Consider the following 18,190-nt stretch of genomic DNA (forward strand, 5'->3'; position numbering starts at 1 on the left):
GCACAGAGACCAGCACTCTGTCACCAAGTCACCCTTTACTTCCATATGCATTGTGTCTGGGTTGTGACCTGCCCATTCAAAGCCTGGCCCTAGGCTTCGGAGACTTTCCGAAACTCCTGTTTATATCTGTCAGCCAGGGCTCACCAAATGGCTCAGATTAACAATCCCAATCAGCGATCTCATGGTCAATGAGATCCACTTGGCCATGGTTCCAATCAGGACAGATATATACTTGAATGTGATGAACCTGCAAGGCTGGGGAAATGGATAAACGGGATTGCTCCTTCAAACAGCAGACACAAACACATTGCCTTCTGCATGTACCATTCTTCCTGCTCTTCAGTGATAGTAAATCGGGTTACCTCTACTTTCAGATTGCTGTTGTTTGAACCCAAACCAAGGATGACACAACACCCAATCTGAAAGCTGTTACCATTGGGCTCTGCCTGTCAGTCTGATCGCTGGGAGTTCTCCTCGGGATGCAATGCACAATCTGCAGTCCCTGCCAAACACAGGGCAGGGAGTGCTTGAAAGTTGGCTGGATGAGGCGTTTGCACCTAACTGCACTCTCTCCACAGCACTGACTTCCCCTATCCATGTTAGTCGACAAGCCCAGAGTGTACTGATGTACAGCTCAGCGTCTGCTCAGTGGCCGTAAAGTGGGAGATTCCAAAACTAGGAAGCATATTTTTAAGCTGAGAGGACAAAGATTTAAAAGGGATCTGAGGGGCAACATTTTCACACAGAGGGTGGTTCAAATATGGAATGCCAGAGGAAGTGGTAGATATGGGTGCTGTTACAACATTTAAAAGACATTTAGACAGGTACAGGAATAGGAAATTAGAGTGATATGGGCCAAGCGCAGGCAAGTGGGACTAGTTTAGATTGGGAAACATGGTCAGCATGGATGAGTTGGACTGAAGGGCCTGTTTCTGCGCTGTATAAATCTATGACTCTATGTGCTGGTGGGGTTGCCTGACCCCTTTAAAGATACTTTGAGGACTTGACAAAAGAGTTGCCGCTGACCTTCTGGGGGTCTCATACAACAATCATGGTCCAAGTAGAACAATTGTGTTTGGATCCTGATGCCAAGTTGCCAAATGACACGGCCTGCCCAGCAGACTTGTGGTTTTGAGTGATCAGCGCCTCAATGTTGAGCATATAGGCTTGGGAGAGGATACTGTGAGGGTACCACCTTTGTTGCCAGCAGGTTTTGAGGCTACCATGAAGTTGTTATTTCTCCAGTGCATTGCTGAGCCTGGTGTAGGTTGTCAAAGTCTCCATAGCATATTGGAGCGCTACAAGGCCACTGATGTCTGGCAAACCTTGACGTTAATCCTGCATTTGGGAGCCCGGTCATCAAATAGTCTTTTCCTTAGTCAGCCAAAGGCAAAGCTGGAATGTCGAATGCAATGATGAAGCTCATGCTAGTTAATGAAAGGTCAGAAGATTATGGACAAAGCAAAAGGACATTCCTGAGAATGGTTTGGGTGGGATGGATAGGAATTCAGGCGACTGAGTGATCCTATGGATTAGATGCTGGCCTTTTTTGTCTGAGGAACAATAGTTTCATGGCCCTATGTGCGGATGTGCATTTGCCTGATGCAAACAAAGTGACAGACTGAATAGTGTAACTGGGGGCTTTGGTGTGCAGGACACTAGTGGGTGGCTACAGAAATGGTTGTGTTTGTTGATGGGCTGGTGCACTCAAGTTAATGCCAGAGCACAGGCTGAGGGAAAACCATCTCCGGAATAGCACTATCACTGTGTAACTGCATCATCTGCAGCATTGCCGTCAAAGTTGAGCCTGTTATTAATAGCTACACGATAAGCTGACCTATTAAAAGGGGTCCCAGTATGGAGATTTACTCTTTACAGGAACCAGGCGTGTTAATTGACAGTAGAATGACTAATAATGCAGTCTGAGTGAAATGCAGCTGGGTGTATCCACCTGCTTGAAAGCTGACCCTTGTTCAAAGGCCCCTATTATACAAAGACAGTTCCCAAATAAATCATTGCTACATCAGTCACTGTAGCTAATCTGGAGAGAAGCAAGGTGAGCTAAGTGATGGCAAGCTCACATTTTGGAAAGCTATCAAAGCATCTCGGCCTTTATTCCTCGACTTTTTTTTATCCCATACTCCAATCAATCCTGTGTCACCAACTCTCTCCCACTATCCACTGCACCCCCATCCCCACCCCTGGCCAACATCCACCCTCCCTTTCGGTCCCAGAATGACTCAAAAATGCAAGAATATGGGAAGGCAACAGCCTTGTATTATTACTGGGCTGTTATTCCAAATATCGCAGTAATGTTCTGAGGACCTGGGTTCGAATCCTGCCACGGCAGATGGTGAAACTTAAATCCCATAAAAATCTGGAATTAAGAGTCTAAGGGCAGTGATGAAATTGCTACTGATTGGTGGGGGGAGAAAACCATGTCCTTCAGGGAGGGAAACTGCTCTCCTTCGTGAGTCTAACCTACATGTGACTCCAGGCCCTCAGCAAAGTGACTGATTCTTAACTACCCTCTGGGCAATTAGGGATGGGCCATAAATGCCAGCTTAGCCAGTGATGCCCTAATCCCATGAATAAATAATAATTTTTAACAAAAGGAATGCCATGAATACAAGTTGCTAGTCTCTCCTCCAAGCTTCCCTCCCCCCACCACAAACCTACCAGCACTCATATTATAGCCCCAACCCGGTTAGTGAAATGCCCAGCCCCCATCTCACCCCATTTTATATGGAAAGATATGGAAACCTGGAAATTAGGAGAGGAATCTTGGCTGCTCACCACTTAAGATGATCATAGCTGATCATCTAAATCAGTCCCATGTTCCCACTTTCTCTCCATATCCTTTGATCCCTTTAGGCCTAAGAACTATATCTAACTCCTTCCTGACAGGATTCAATGTTTGGGCCTCAACCACTTCCTGTGGCAGATAATTCCACAGGCTCACCACTCTCTGGGTGAACAAGTTTCTCCTCGTTCTCAGTCCTCAATAGCCTACACCGCACCCTTATACTTTGACCCCAGATATCAGGAAAATCCTTCAGAGATAGTCGGAACTGCCGATGCTGGAGTCTGAGATAACAAGGTGTGGAGCTGGAGGAACACAGCAGGCCAGGCAGCATCAGAGGAACAGGAAAGCTGGCATTTCAGGTTGGGACCCTTCTTCAGATAAACATCCCTTCTCTGTTTACCCTGTCTAGTCCTGTTTGAATCTTATAGGTTTCTATGAACTTTACTCCCAGCATCAGCCTTCATTCTTGCAAACTCTAGTGAACACAATCCTAACCGATCCAGTGTCTCTCCACACGTCAGTCCTGGCATCCTAGGAAGTAATCTGGTAAACCTTTGCTCCATTCCCTCTGTAGGTGGAACGTCCTTCCTTCAGAAAAGGAGACCAAAACTGCACACAATAGTTCAGGTGTGGTCTTACCAAGGCCCTGTAGAATTGCAGCAAGACATCCCTGCTCCTGTATTCAAATCTTCTGGCTATGAAGGCATTTGGCTTCTCCATCACCTGCTGCATCTGCAATTACTTTCAGCAACTGATGTCCAAGGACACCCAGGTCTCGTTAAACATTTCCCTTTCCCAAATTATCACCATTCAGAAAATAATCTGCCATCCTGTTTTTTGCTGCCGAAGTGGATGACCTCACATTTATCCACAAAATACTTTACCTGCCATCCACTTACCCACTCACTCAACTTGTCCAAATTGTGCTGAAACATTCCATTGGATATAAACAAGGATAAGTCACCATTGTCTTACCAAACCATAGGGCTGCTCTCTTGTGAGTGGTTTAAACTGAGAGTCACATACATCAGGGGATGGGAGAGAAGGTCAATCCTCCGTAGTATCCTCAGCCGATGTGGGAATTGAACCCATGTTGTTGACATCACTCTGCTTGCAAACCACCATCCAACCAAATGAGCTGATTGACCTCCTTCCATTGCATATACCTTCAATGGGAATATACAAGGCAATGAGGCGGTTTGGCAGGGTAGTTGCAGAAGAGATGTTGCCTCCTATGGGGGAATTGTATACTAGGGGCACAGTTGAAAGATAAGGGGTCTCCAATTTAAGATGGAGATAAGGAGAGATTTCTTCTCTCAGACTGTCATTAGTGTCTGGAATTCTCTCCCACAGACAGTAGTGGAGACTGGGTCATTGAATCTATTCAAGACTCCTTATATATTCCCATTAAAGATACATGCAATGGAAAGAGGTCAGTCAGCTAGTTTGGTTGGATTGTGATCAGAGATAATGGGAACTGCAGATGCTGGAGAATCCGAGACAACAAAGTGTGGAGCTGGATGAACACAGCAGGCCAAGCAGCATCTCAGGAGCACAAAAGCAGGGTCGTGGCCCAAAACGTCAGCTTTTGTGCTCCTGAAATGCTGCTGGGCCTGCTGTGTTCATCCAGCTTCACACTTTGTTATCTTAGTTTGGTTGGAAGGCTGGTTTGCAAGCAGAGTGATGTCGACAGTATGGGTTCAATTCCCTCCTCATCAGCTGAGGATACCGTGAAAGACTGTCCTTCTCTCCCCTCCCCTAAGGCATGGTGACCCCCAGGTTAAACCACTCATGGGAGAACAGCCCTATGGTTTGGTAAGACAATAGTGACTTTACCTTGTTGATAATCAATGGAATGTTTCAGTGTGATTTGGACACATTAAATGAGTCAGATTTCTGCTTGACGAAGGAGGGCAGGCAGAAAATTGGAGGCAAGGCCACACTCAGGTCAGCCATGAGCCTAGTGAGTGACATGGCAGGCTTGACGGGCTGAATGGCCTACTCCTACTCTCATTTCTTCTTGCCTTATGATCTCCTCTCCTTCAGGGTTTCATGTGAACAATGTCAAATCACATCCTTAACTACAAGTCAGCTGACTGAATAAAAACACAAAGTTAAAACGCACAGCAACTCATCGATGTAATTTACAGGAGGCCAAGCAGCATCTCAGGAGCACCTGAGCTCCTGAGATGCTGCTTGGCCTGCTGTGTTCATCCAGCCTCACATTTTATTATCTTGGAATTCTCCAGCATCTGCAGTTCCCACTATCTCTGATGTAATTTACAGGCCTACTTGTTTATAAAAGCTCTCGATTTCTTAAAAGTAGACAAGATAATCCAGGATAACATAGAAAATACAGGATAGAAAAGGGGTATGTCCATTTAACTTTATCTTATACTCCTATTGTCTCTCAACTGTGTAATAAATCAGCATAAGGAGTAATTGCTCATTATTGTGAGAGACTATTTTGTTCTCTTGGTAACCATGGCAAAATTGTTTGCCCTAAACAAAAGGGAGGCTAGAATGATAAAGACAAAAGAAAATAAAATGTTTAGTACAGCAGCTCTTTTCTGTGAGGCTGCCTTTGGGAGACATATAAAAAGTGACTTAAGGTGAAAAGCAACAGAAAGAGGCTTTTCTTTTACAAAGTGCTTATAAATAACACTGCATGTTACACCAGAGACTATTTACAAGGAGTGAAAGTGAGTGCTATAGAGAGTGCACTTTTAATGGGGGTTTGCACAACGCCTTTAAAGGTGCTTTTATATTGCATGAGACCCGCGCTAATGCTGTTGATTTCTTGAAGCATCAGCCTTCGACAACTGGCTGCAGGACAAATGTAAAACCACTGCAGCCCCCTAACTGTGCAGCTCTGAAGTCTTTGGGCATGAAGTACCATATCCCTGCAACTCACGCTAAATTTCACCTCCTGCTGGGAGTCTTCCCCCCAGGGACCTGGCTTGGATTTAACCCTCAGCTGGGTTTGTAGGGGCTTGCTGCATGCAAATGGGCATTCAGCATTTCCTAAATAGCAATAGTGACTAATCTTCAAAAACACCTCTTCAAAATATGCTTGTAAAATTCTGAGGTTGTGAAAGGCTCACTCTATAAACCCAAATGTGTCTCTTCCACTCATTATGGACTGCTTTCCAACTGTTGGTGAATGTTTGTGAGTTTTCTGGTTTGGTTTATTTGGTGTCGATTAGTACAATGCTGAGTCATGCAGGCCAGGATGTACTGTCTTGCCTAGACCAAAAACCCCTCAGATTTGCTCTCTGGTGTGTGCTGTGTTGGTTAATCTCAGCTGGGGCTGCTCTCAGGATGTTAAACTTTGGCACTGTTGAGCTGGGACTCATGGTAGTTCAGCAGGACACCTATGTACTTGTCCCTCCTTATAACTGACCACACTCAAGCACGTAGGTCAAGCTGACACTCCTGTGCAATACTGAGGGCGTGCTGCATCGGCAACCTACAATTTGGCTGCTACACCACTGGAGTGTGATCACTGCTGTAACATGCAGCCAATGTAGGTAAAGCAAGATCCCAAAATGAGGTCAGCTGTTTTTGGGGCTGTTTATGGGATAAAGGTTTGGAAAGGAGTCTGGGAAGAACTCTGCTGCTCTTCTTCAAGTGCTCCTGTGGGATCTTTAATATCCTGACATAGCTGACATCCAGAGACACTCATGGTTTAATGTTACATGTGGTAGATGTCACCTCTGATGGAGCAATACTCCCTGAGGGTTGTACTGGAGGGTCAATTGCACTCAGATTTCGGAATAGGCTTTGAACCCACTTCCTTCTCACATCAGGCTTAAGTGCTACCTTAAACCAAATATAACAAATCAGTAAAAGTTAAATAGGTTATCTACCATTTGAATATTACTGAGTATGTTATTCTGCTGATATCATTACATTCAATCTCCCGGCCTTCACCTGTTCCACAGATATACAAGCAAACCACTCCCCATTGTCATGGCAGACTGCCAGTACAGGGATACACTCACATGGCACAGATTAAAATACAAAGCTGGCTCAGTGATACCAACATTACATTTATCTAGCACCAAACCTAATCATGTGTTACTTATGCATACAGTCACAGCGAGGCAATGTGTTCATAAATAACAAACCAATTCACTCCAGTTGTTGTAGTTCCAAAGCCAAAATCAGTCCTATCAGACCGGGCTGTCATTTGGATATGTCCCATAAAACCCGTGAGATTTTTTTCTTATATAGAGAAGAGGAGAAAGTCGAAGTGGAAGAGGAGAAGAAGTGAATCTCTTGCTGCCTCCTGGAAAAATGGTGAAGTTACAATTTCAGTGTTGTCATGCCTCGCAATGTCACAGCTGCTATTCGGGTCTTTCAGCTGGATTCGAAGTGTTGTAACATACTGAGATAATAGGAACTGCAGATGCTAGAGAATCCGAGATAACAAAGTGTGGAGTTGGATGAACACAGCAGCATCTTAGGAGCGGGAAAGCTGGCCTTTCTGAAGAAGGGTCCAGACCCGAAACGTCAGCTCTCCTGCTCCTCTGATGCTGCATGGCCTGCTGTGTTCATCCAGTTCTACACCTTGTTATCTCAGATAAAAAGTCATCTAGACTCGAAAAAACCCTCAAGATATTGAAGAACCACTGAGGTTCCCACCAGCCTCAGTGACAGCTACCTTACCCAATGGTGTTATTGAAGTTTCACAGAGCTGACTAGGCCAGGAGCCTGTCTGCCATCTTTAACTGGACAGCTTGATGATGAGTTCTTGATGCTCACTGTCAAAGGCGGGCTGACAGCTTAAAACTGAGCAACTCCAGTCTCTCAGAGAGTACAGATCTCCCACCAGCAAATCATTGGGGCTAGGTCACTGAACATACCGCAAGTTGAGTTTGTCAGGTTTCTGCTTGAGGAGGGATCAAGTGTCATTTAGAGAGTGGGGGAGCAGGCAAGTGGAGTTGATAGTGCAACTGGATCAACCATGATCCTACCTGTACTGATGGTAACAAGGTCAGCCAGGTGGACCTCATAGAATAGGAGTTCCCTGATTGGGGCTGTTAATGTGGTCCAATCAGGGAGCCCTGGCTGACAGATGTAAAGAGGAGTGTCAGACATTCTGCTCACTCTGAAAAAGCCGGATCAGTGTCAAGGACCCTCTCCATGTTCATAAAGAGTGGCTTGGTGATGGGATACTGGTCTCGGTGGAGTTATTTCACTATCCAATGGCAGAGGGAAACTGAACAGCTAAATGGCTTACTGCTAATTCATGTCCGGGGCCTATACGTTTGCATTGACTTTCTTCATCCAGGGAGCCCAAGTGAGTGCTGCAGAAATTGAGTGCTCTTTTCAGTTTGTGGTGAAGATTGCAACGCTGCTCTGCAGGTTGGAGTCTGCCTCAGGGCTGCTCTGTCATGTCCCTGGGAGCGCCTAATCCGGAAACAGGGAGAGCTTGCACTTGCTAACAAGGCACTTACACCTTGACAGCTTCGGGAAAACCTAAACAAAGATAACAATGCTTCTCGACAGCGCAGGGCTCGATCAGATTTGATTGCTCGGTAGCTGTAGGATGTCTGCTTCCCCGCTGAAGGCCCAGCAAGCCTGTCCCAACCTGTTCCCTCCAGCCATGGTGCTTGAGCAATCATTTGTTTTTCTCGCTTCCTTACCAGTTCCCACATTCCTCTCTAAATCCGGAGGGATGTCCTGCCTGGAATGAGCCAGCAAGTTCACCGAGACCCTTCCACGACGGCTATATCTCAGCATTGACCATGTGCGCCCTGCAGTGAAGATCATCAGAGAGCAAACAGGAAAACCCAGGACAATTCGCCCCAACAAGAAAGGTTTGCATTTACATACCACCTTTCATGACCTCAAGGAAGTGTTTTACAGCAAAGCAAGAGCTTTTGAAATTTTGCTGCTGTTGCCCTGTAGGCATTGTACACAGTCCATGTGTGCATAGCAGAGTGGAACACGACAGTGGCCAGTTCATCTATTTTCACTGACGCAATTTGTATCAGCCCAGGATCTGACAGAGGACTCTTCTTCAGTGGGATCTTTTACATCTGCCAAGGAGGGTAGGCAGGGGGCTGCTTTAACCAACCATTCAAAAGGTAGCACCTCTGACAATGCAGGGCTTGCTCGGTACTGCGCTGGAAGTACCGGCTGGAAATTTGTCCTCAAAGGCTCTGGGCTGCAGCCTGAAGTCAGGACTTCCTGACTGCAGGCGAGGGAGGGAGCTGAAGGGAGAATTGGAGCACCCTTTGATCTGCCAAACCTGGCACCCCAACCAGAGAGTTGCCACCTACTGTGGTTACATGCCATTGCCCACACTCCTGTTGCACCCTGCATTAGGACTATGCAAGAAACCCAAATATCAAAGAAGCCTGATTCAAGAGGAGTAGAGGGCGGTGGAAGTCATAATTGAACTCGACTGCAAAGATTTAGCAATTAGATTAGTAAGCTGATCCTCAGGGTGAGCCCCAGAGGCCAAGAATCCATTGGACAGGCTTCCAGGTACGATGAAGCACAACAGGGCAACAGCTGGTCTCTGCTGCAAACCTGTTCTGTCTATGCCTGGACCTGCTTGCAGACTAGTGTCCCGACACGTTGCTACTCCCCTGAGGAGGGAAGCTGTCGGAGCCCCTAGATGTCAGCTAACAACCCACAGCAGCAGGCAAACATCAGTGTTTATTAAATTATGAAGCAGCTCACATTCAGCTCCAGGGGTGATGTTGTTCCTTGCCTCATAATGCACCAGCTTTTTAACTAATTTGAGGGATTAGAGGAACTGCTAAGTGCCTCTGTTGTGTCGTTTTAGCGAGGTATCACAGGAAGAAATGAAAACAGAGATCGCTGGAAAAGCTCAGCAGGTCCTGCAGCATCAGTGAACAGAAATCAGAGTTAACCATGTCATGTGACCATCCCTCAGAAATGGACCCGAGATGTTAATGCTGATCTCTCTTCACAGATACAGCCAGACCTGCTCAGCTATTCCAGCAATCTCTATTTCTGTTTATGATTTGCAGCATCCGCAGTTCTTTTGGTTTTTGCAAAATGAAATTAATTTGCCGATTTATAAAATTTGACAGGGGGAATGATTACAGAAGTTGCACTTCACTCATGATTCTTTGAAGGTATTCAGTAATACCTTAAGTGCACTCTAGTCCACTTTAAACGTCACGGTCTGTTAACAAAGTTGGAAACGCACCCTCAGTGACTGCCATTAACCAGGTTCGGCTCAGTGCCAGTCGAAACAGGTTCCAAGCCTGATTTGTGGGAAGTTAGTTAGGTTTGATCCAGTTAATATGTTTCCCCCATACAAGGCCTGAAAAGCTGAGATATAAAGACAGAGTTATGATCAGTTTGATGGTAAATAGTTGGAGAAGGAGAAAACCTGATAAACCTTTAACATTCCTCTTTCTGATTTCAGAGTGGAAAACACAATTGAGTGTTGTACAATTTCGGTTCATTCCCGGTTGATTCCACGCTCTCAGTGTTACAAAGCATTGCTCTTATCATCAATGTCTATGCAGTCAATGTCTGAATTGTAAAATTCTCAGCATTATTTCCAAATCCTTCCATGGTATCACCCATCCCTCAATTTTTGTTTTGCAACTTCCTCCAGCCCTACAATCCTCTGAGATATTCAGTCTCCTCCTTTAATCAGTCTCCCATCCGTGGCAATGCCTTCAGCTCCCTAACCTTGGGCATTTACTCCCTAAGCCACTTCAGCTCTCTCACCAACTCTAAGGCATTCATTCAAACCTACCAAGTCTTTCCTTCACTGTCCTACTGTCTCATTACGTCGTTCAGTGTGCAATTTTGTTGATGACTTTCCAGCAAAGCTCCTTGCATTGCTATGCTATGTGAATGGCACTAGATGGCGATGGTGTTGCCAAATTCTGAGGAAGTTCGCTGATGATACCGCCACAGTGGGATGGATATCTAATGACGATGAGTCAAAATACGGAAGGGAGATAGAGGGCTTGGTGATGTGGTGTAATGAAAACAACCTGTGTCTCATTGTCAACAAAACTAAAGAACTGGTCATCGGCTTCAAAAAGACAGGAGGAGAATGTCCCCCATCTACATCAACGGCACTGAGGTTGAGAACTTGAGTTCCTTGGAGTGTCGATATCCGACAACCTGTCCTGGACCTTCTGCATAAATGCGACAGTCAAGAAGGCACAGCAACGCGTCAGGCAGCTCAGAAAATTTGGCATGTCCGTAAGGAACCTCATCAACTTTTACAGATGCACCACAGAATGGCATGATGCCCTGGTATGGCAACTGCTCTGCCCAGAACCATAAGAAACTACAGAAGGTGGTGTGCAAAGCCCAGATCATCTCGAAAGCCAACGTTCCATCCATGGCCTCTACTCACTCATCTCACTGCCGTGGAAACGCGGCCAACATCATCAAAGACCCATTGCACCCTGATAATGATCTCCTACAACCTCCTCCGTCAGGCAGAATATACAGAAGCCTGAACACACACACAAGCAGGTTCAGGAACAGCTTCTTTCTGGCAGTTTTCAGAGTGTTGAATGGATTTTAGCCTCAAATAATGTACCCTGTATGCCTCCAAGTCTTTTTGATCTGTACATCCTTTGTTTGCTTTGATCCACCTGTATCGCTTACAAACAAAGCTTTTCACTGTGTTTTTGCACATATGACAATAAATCAATCATTCAATCAATCAGTCAGATGAATGGGGCGTAGGCAGTGCCTGAGCTGAAATCTGCTCTCATCTCTCCACTTCTGAGCCAAAGTTCCTCCTCCAGACGGTTAGCTAGAGACCCTGGCTCGGAAGTGTACACATGTCGGTATCAGGCTAATTTAACATTAGAAAGACCAGAATGTAACAACACACATACACAAACACACACACACTTACAAAGAAGAGTAGAGGAGTTCTTCCCAGTGTCTTGCCCAATATTTATCCATCAGCCTGTGTCACTCACACATTAATTGTAGCATTTTTCAATGGTGGGAGTTCGCTGTGCATAAATCAGCTGCCATATTTCCTACTGCTCCAGCTAAAGGCAGGAAAACATTCAGGTACATTTAGTGATTTAATGACAGACACTCAACAAAAATCATGAATTTGGTTCATTCTCATTAGTTCAATCTAATGACGCTAGTTACAGCAGGATTTCTGTGGTGGATCATTTGTGTTTAATGTAATATCAGGGCTTGAAATTCAAGGCAAACAGAGCAAGAATCGCTGAACTCCTAATCAAAATGAGTCCCTATTCTTAGGACCAAATGGCAGCTTTCATCTCGAATGTGTAACAACTGTGTCTTTTTATTTTTCTGTATTTTTAGCTTTAGACTACCATGTTTAAAACCAAGGATTGCTGGGGAATTGCTGCAGGTTTTGAAAGCAAGTAACCTGACACTCATTGTAACCATTGTTTACACAGCTTGTCGATCCAGCAGGAGTTAAAGTGTAGTCTGCAGATGAGCTGGAGTCAAAGATTTGCATGCAAATGGAGCTTTGGTTGGCAACAAATAGCTGATTGGTCTGTGGGCAAGTGACCAGCTATTGATGACAAAGGCCTTTTCTCTACCAACAATTAAGTGACAGGTTCTCAGGAGGCTGAACAGCTTGGGGATATGAACAAGATATAGAGAAGGCTTTACAGCTTCCCCCAGTTCAGGAGCTCTCTCTGTTCTGCGCAGCAAAAGGGATCGGAGGGTATGGGGAGAAAGCAGGGGCAAAGTAATTATTTGGATGATCAGCCATGATCATATTGAATGGCAGAACAGGCTTGAAGGGCTGAGTGGTCTATTCTAACTCCTATTTTCTATATTTTAAAACTCATTTTAAGCCTGAAGAAAGTCTACTGTATTTTTCTTTCAGCAGTTGATTAAGTTGTGACTTTTGATTAGTATGTCAAAGACCTTTATAAGTATAAAACAGTCACCATGCAGCAGATGGCAAGAACTGCAGATGCTGGGAAGTCAGAGTCAACACAGCGTGGAGCTGGAGGAACACAGCAGGTCAGACAGCAGCAGAAGAGCAGGAGAATCAATGTTTCGGGTTGGGACCCCTCATCAGGACAGGATCCTTACTTGAAATGTTGACTTTCCTGCTCCTCTGATGCTGCCTGACCTGCTGTGTTCCTCCAGCTCCACGCTGTGTGGAAGCAGTCACCCTGTGCTTTGCTACAAGCCAGTAAAAAAAATCACAGGAGGAAGGTTGCAAAGCAACGCTCTGATTAGCGCAAGGATCAGAAAGACCATTTCAGAACATTCTGTGAACAGAGAGCATTGAATTACTTTTCCAGTTTTCCCTCCATCTATGTCACCCATTTTTTCCCAAGCCTGTGTGACTAAGGGAGGGTGTATAAGGGAATTGAAATTTTAATTAGTGGAGTTATATGTCCATGGTTCATAATTGTTTAACTGGAGCTATAATAAATAATAATTTTTAATAATAAATAGCGATTTTTAAGAAGTTCAGAAACTTGATCTGCACTTTCTGTCAGCCTGGGTCTGAAAGTCAGGTAACACTATGACAACTGGGAATAGCTGGCCTTGATTTCCAGGACACTAACTCCGTGAGGCATGGTAAATGCGCTTGCAGTGGTCTGAGATGTTGTGCTATTCTCTATCTTGTTGTCTGCCCTGTCAAACAGGCAATACAATCACAAAGCAAAAACAGCCAGTTCATCTAAGGTGGTAACTGAAAGGTATGCACATCTCACATATGAAGCTGGAGTTACTATATGTCCCTGTCTAAAGCAGCCTGTGACTTCCTCAGAATCTGGGAGCTGAGCAAGCTCACAAGGTACTTGGCCCATGATAAATCACCAATTGTGAAAGACTCCAGGATCATGACAATATAGGAACCAACTGTTGTGTAAATAGCTCTTGAATTGCTACAATTGGCCACTGGAGGCCTTGTATAAGAAAGCGAAAATAAGCCAAAGTTCCTTCTCCAGATGGTTAGCTAGTGACTCTGGCTCAGAAATGTAGACACATGACAACATTAACATTGGAAAAGCCAGAATAGATCAAAGTTGAATCTTTGGCTGATCTCAGCTGATCACTTAACAATTGCTGCAACACACACGCATGCACACACAAACACACACACACACCCAGACACACAAACACACACACTCAAATACACACACACACACCCAGACACACAAACACACACACACAGACACACACTCAAATACACACACACACACCCAGACACACAAACACACACACACACACACACACACACGCGCGCACACACACACACACACACACCCAGACACACACACACACACACACACACACACACAACTACAAAGAAGAGTACAGTTCTGCCTAGTGTCTTGCCTAATATTTGTCTCTGAGCCTATCTCACCATTTTGTCAATGGTGTGAGTTTGCTGTACATAAATTAGCTGCTATATTTCCTACATTATAACAACAGTTGTGCTTCAAAAGTACTTCCCTGGGACATTCTGAGGTCATCCCAGCCACTACATAAATGCAATATATCAATCACCTCAACCTCTCCACCCCTCTCACCCACTCCAACCTCTCCCCCGCAGAATGTGCAGCCCTCCACTCCCTCCACTCCAATCTCAGCCTCACCATAAAACCCGCAGACAGGGGAGACGCAGTTGTAGTATGGTGCACTGACCTCCACATGGCTGAGGCCAGACGCTAGCTCTCCGACACCTCCACTTACTGCCCCCTTGATCATGACTCCACCCTGGACCACCAAAACATCATCTCCCAAACAATCCACAACCTCATCACTTCAGGTGACCTCCCACCCACAGCCTCCAACCTCATCATTCCCCATCCCGCACCGCCCACTTCTATCTCCTTCCCAAAATCCACAATCCCCCCTGCCCTGGTCGATCCATTGTCTCCACTTGCTCCTGCCCCACTGAACTTATCTCCAAGTATCTCAACTCCATTTTCTCCCTCTTGGTCCAGGAACTCCCCACCTACATCCGTGAAACCACCCACACCCTCCACCTCCTCCAGAACTTCCGATTCCCTGGTCCCCAACACCTCATCTTTACCATGGACGTCCAGTCCCTATATAACTGCATTCCCCATGCAGATGGTCTAAAGGTCCTTTGCTTCTTCCTGTCCCGCAGGCCTGACCAGTCCCCCTACACTGACACCCTCATCCACTTAGCTGAACTCGTCCTCACCGTTAACAACTTCTCCTAAAATTCCTCCCACTTCCTACAGACAAAGGGGGTGGCCATGAGTACCCGCATGGGCCCAAGCTATGCCTGCCTCTTTGTAGGATACATGGAACAATCCCTCTTCCAAAGCTACACTGGCCCTACCCCCACCTCTTCCTCTGTTACATCGATGTCTGTATCGGCGCCACCTCGTGCTCCCACAAGGAGTTTGAACAGTTCTTCCAATTCACTAACACCTTCCACCCCAACCTTAAGATCACCTGGACCATCTCTGATACCTCTCTCTCCTTCCTGGACCTCTCTGTTTCCATCTCTGGCAACCACCTGGAAACCAATATCCATTTGAAGCCTACCGACTCCCACAGCTACCTAGAATACACCTCCTCTCATCCACCTTCCTGCAAAAATGCCATCCCCCATTCCCAATTTCTTCACCTCCGCCGCATCTGCTCCCGAGATGGGGCATTCCACTCCCAGACATCCCAGTTGTCCAAGTTCTTCAAGGACTGCAACTTCCTCTTCACAGTGGTCGAAAATGCCCTTGACTGTGTCTCTCGCGTTTCCCGCAACTCATCCCTCACACCCCCTTCCCACAACAACAACCAAAACAGAATACCCCTCATCCTCACGTACCTCCCCATCAACCTCCGGATCCAACGCATCATCCTCCGCCACTTCCGCCATTTGCAATCTGACTCCATCACCAAAGACACTTTTCCCTCCTACCCTTATCTGCCTTCCAGATGGACCACTCTCTCCGTGACTCCCTTGTCCGCTCCACACTCCCCACCAGCCCCATTACCCTCTGCACTTATCCCTGCAACCGCCCCCATACCTCCCCCGTCACCCCCATCCCAGGCTCCAAGAAGACCTTTCACATCAAAAAGATGTTCACCTGCACATCTGCTAATGTGGTACACCGCATCCTCTGTTCCCATTGTGGTCTCGTCTACATTGGGGAAACCAAGCAGAAATTTGGGGACCACTTTGTGGAACACCCACGCTCAGCTCGTGGCAAACGACTGCACCTCCCAGTCACGAACCACTTCAACTCCCCCTCCCACTCCTTGGACGACATGTCCATCCTGGGCCTCCTGCAGTGCCACAATGATGCCACCTGAAGGTTGCAGGCACAGCACCTCATTTTTCGCTTGGGAACCTTGCAGCCCAATGGTATCAATATGGATTTCACAAGCTTCAAAATCTCCCCTCACCCGGCTGCATCCCAAAACCCAGCCCAGCTCATCGCTGCCTCCCTAACTTGTTCTTCCTCCCACCAATCCCCTCCTCCCACCTCAAGCTCCAACCCCTTCTCCTACCTATTAGCCTGATCCTCCCTCTTGACCTGTCTGTACTCCCTGGACTGACCTATCCCCTCCCTAACTCCCCAACTACACTCCTCTTTACTGGCTCCATCCCCGCCTCTTTGACCTGTCTGTCTCCTCTCCACCTATCTTCTCCTCTATCCATCTTCTAACCGCCTCCCCGCTCTCCCTATTTATTTCAGAATCCTCTTCCCCTCCCCCATTTCTGAAGGGTCCAGACCTGAAATGCCAGACTTCCTGCTTCTCTGATGCTGCTTGGCCTGCTGTGTTCATCCAGCTCTACACCTTGTTATCTCACTATATAAATGTAATTGTTTTCTTTCTTTGAAGAGGATTGGGGAAGAAGGAATGTTATGGGAGACTAAGAATAAAATTAGTCAAGCTTCTTTCTCTAGATGTTTCCGGCTGTGTAATCCCTATTCCAGTTTGAACATCTATTCCCAAGCAGGAAAGGCTGTATTTTGTTGTCTGTACTATGGTATTTTGTGCTTCTTAGTTTCAATGGAATTAAATTTCTGCAGCTACAAAAAATAAGTTTTAAGTTACGCATGCACACTCATGTTCACAGACATATATGCAGTACATTCAGACACATACATATCGGCTGTGCACATATATACAGGCACACACTGTGCATATGGATACACACCAATGACCACATTCACTCACAGTTCCCCACATATACACACAGAAACATAACCACACCACATACACACACAGAAACATAACCACACAATCCAGGCCTAACTGAAGAATTTTTTGAAATGTGCATTATTAATGAACAGGGCACTGTCTCTCTTGCTCTGTCGCTCTCTCTAAAAAACTGACAGCTGGGAGATATGTTATGAACAGGTGCTGGATTTGCAACCCCTCGCCCTGCCTCCTCCTCCTCCCGGGGTAAGGCCTGCTGCACTTTTGCAGTTCCTCACCCGCCCTCCTCCTCACCCTCCCTCCTCATCACTCTCCTTCCTCCTCCTCCTGACCCTGCCTCCTCCTCACCCTGCCTCCTCCTCACTCTGCCTCCTCCTCGTCCTCCCTCCTCCCAGGGAAAGGCGTGGTCCACTTTTGCAGTTCCTCACCCTGCCTCCTCCTCATCACCCTGCCCCCTCCTCGCCCTGCCTCCTCTTCCTCCTCCTCACACTGCCTCCTCTTCACCCTCCCTCCTCATCGCTCTCCTTCCTCCTCCTCCTCACCATGCCTCCTCCTCACCCTCCCTCCTCACCATCCCTCCTCCTCACCGTCCCTCCTCCTCATCCTGCCTCTCCTCGCCCTGCCTCCTCCTCGTCCTCCCTCCTCCTCATTTCCCTCCCAACTCCTCGTCCTCTCTCCTCCTCATTGCCCTCCCTCCTCCTCATTGCCCTCCCTCCTCCTGATTGCCCTCCCTGCTCCTAGGCCTGCTGTGTGTTCAGCTTCTCCTGGGAATGAGGAGAGGAAGAATATGGCTCAACACTAGTGCCAGGATGTTGAAATAACTAGGAGGTAGGCTAGTACGCAGTTGGCTTTAACATTCACATTCCCCTGTTAAAGCTGGGATGGATACAACTCTGGTTCTAAGTAGCTTTTACCCCAGTCTGGATCGTTCACAGTAATACACATTGAACCCTGTTTAAGTTCAAGACCCCTCCCGAAAGAAACCTCCATCAGTCACCACTGTTGAGTCCAAAATGACACCTTCTGGTTGTAATTTAGCATTACACTCACCTCCTTTGGTTTAATTCCTGGAGATCACAGAGTCTGTATGTATTCATAGCAAGGAGCCCAACTGAATTCCTCTGAGCAATCAATGAAGCACTGACCTTTCCCAGTTTCTTCCCTCTTCTGCCAGCTATGTCATGTAAGGAGGGCAACCCCTTCTGGAATGTGCCCTTGCAAAGTAGGTCTGGACAGAGATGTAGTAGTCGT

At 46.5% G+C, this 18,190-nt stretch overlaps 1 protein-coding gene across 3 annotated transcripts in view; it reads right to left on the minus strand.

Annotated features, from left to right (window-relative positions):
• Nucleotides 1-18,190, minus strand: part of gse1b (Gse1 coiled-coil protein b) — a 760,234-nt gene that overhangs the window by 440,697 nt on the left and 301,347 nt on the right. The gene's annotated exons all lie outside the window — the stretch shown is intronic.

This window comes from Stegostoma tigrinum, chromosome 16, assembly GCF_030684315.1.
Source record: "Stegostoma tigrinum isolate sSteTig4 chromosome 16, sSteTig4.hap1, whole genome shotgun sequence".
In the NCBI taxonomy this organism is placed as follows: Eukaryota; Metazoa; Chordata; class Chondrichthyes; order Orectolobiformes; family Stegostomatidae; genus Stegostoma; species Stegostoma tigrinum.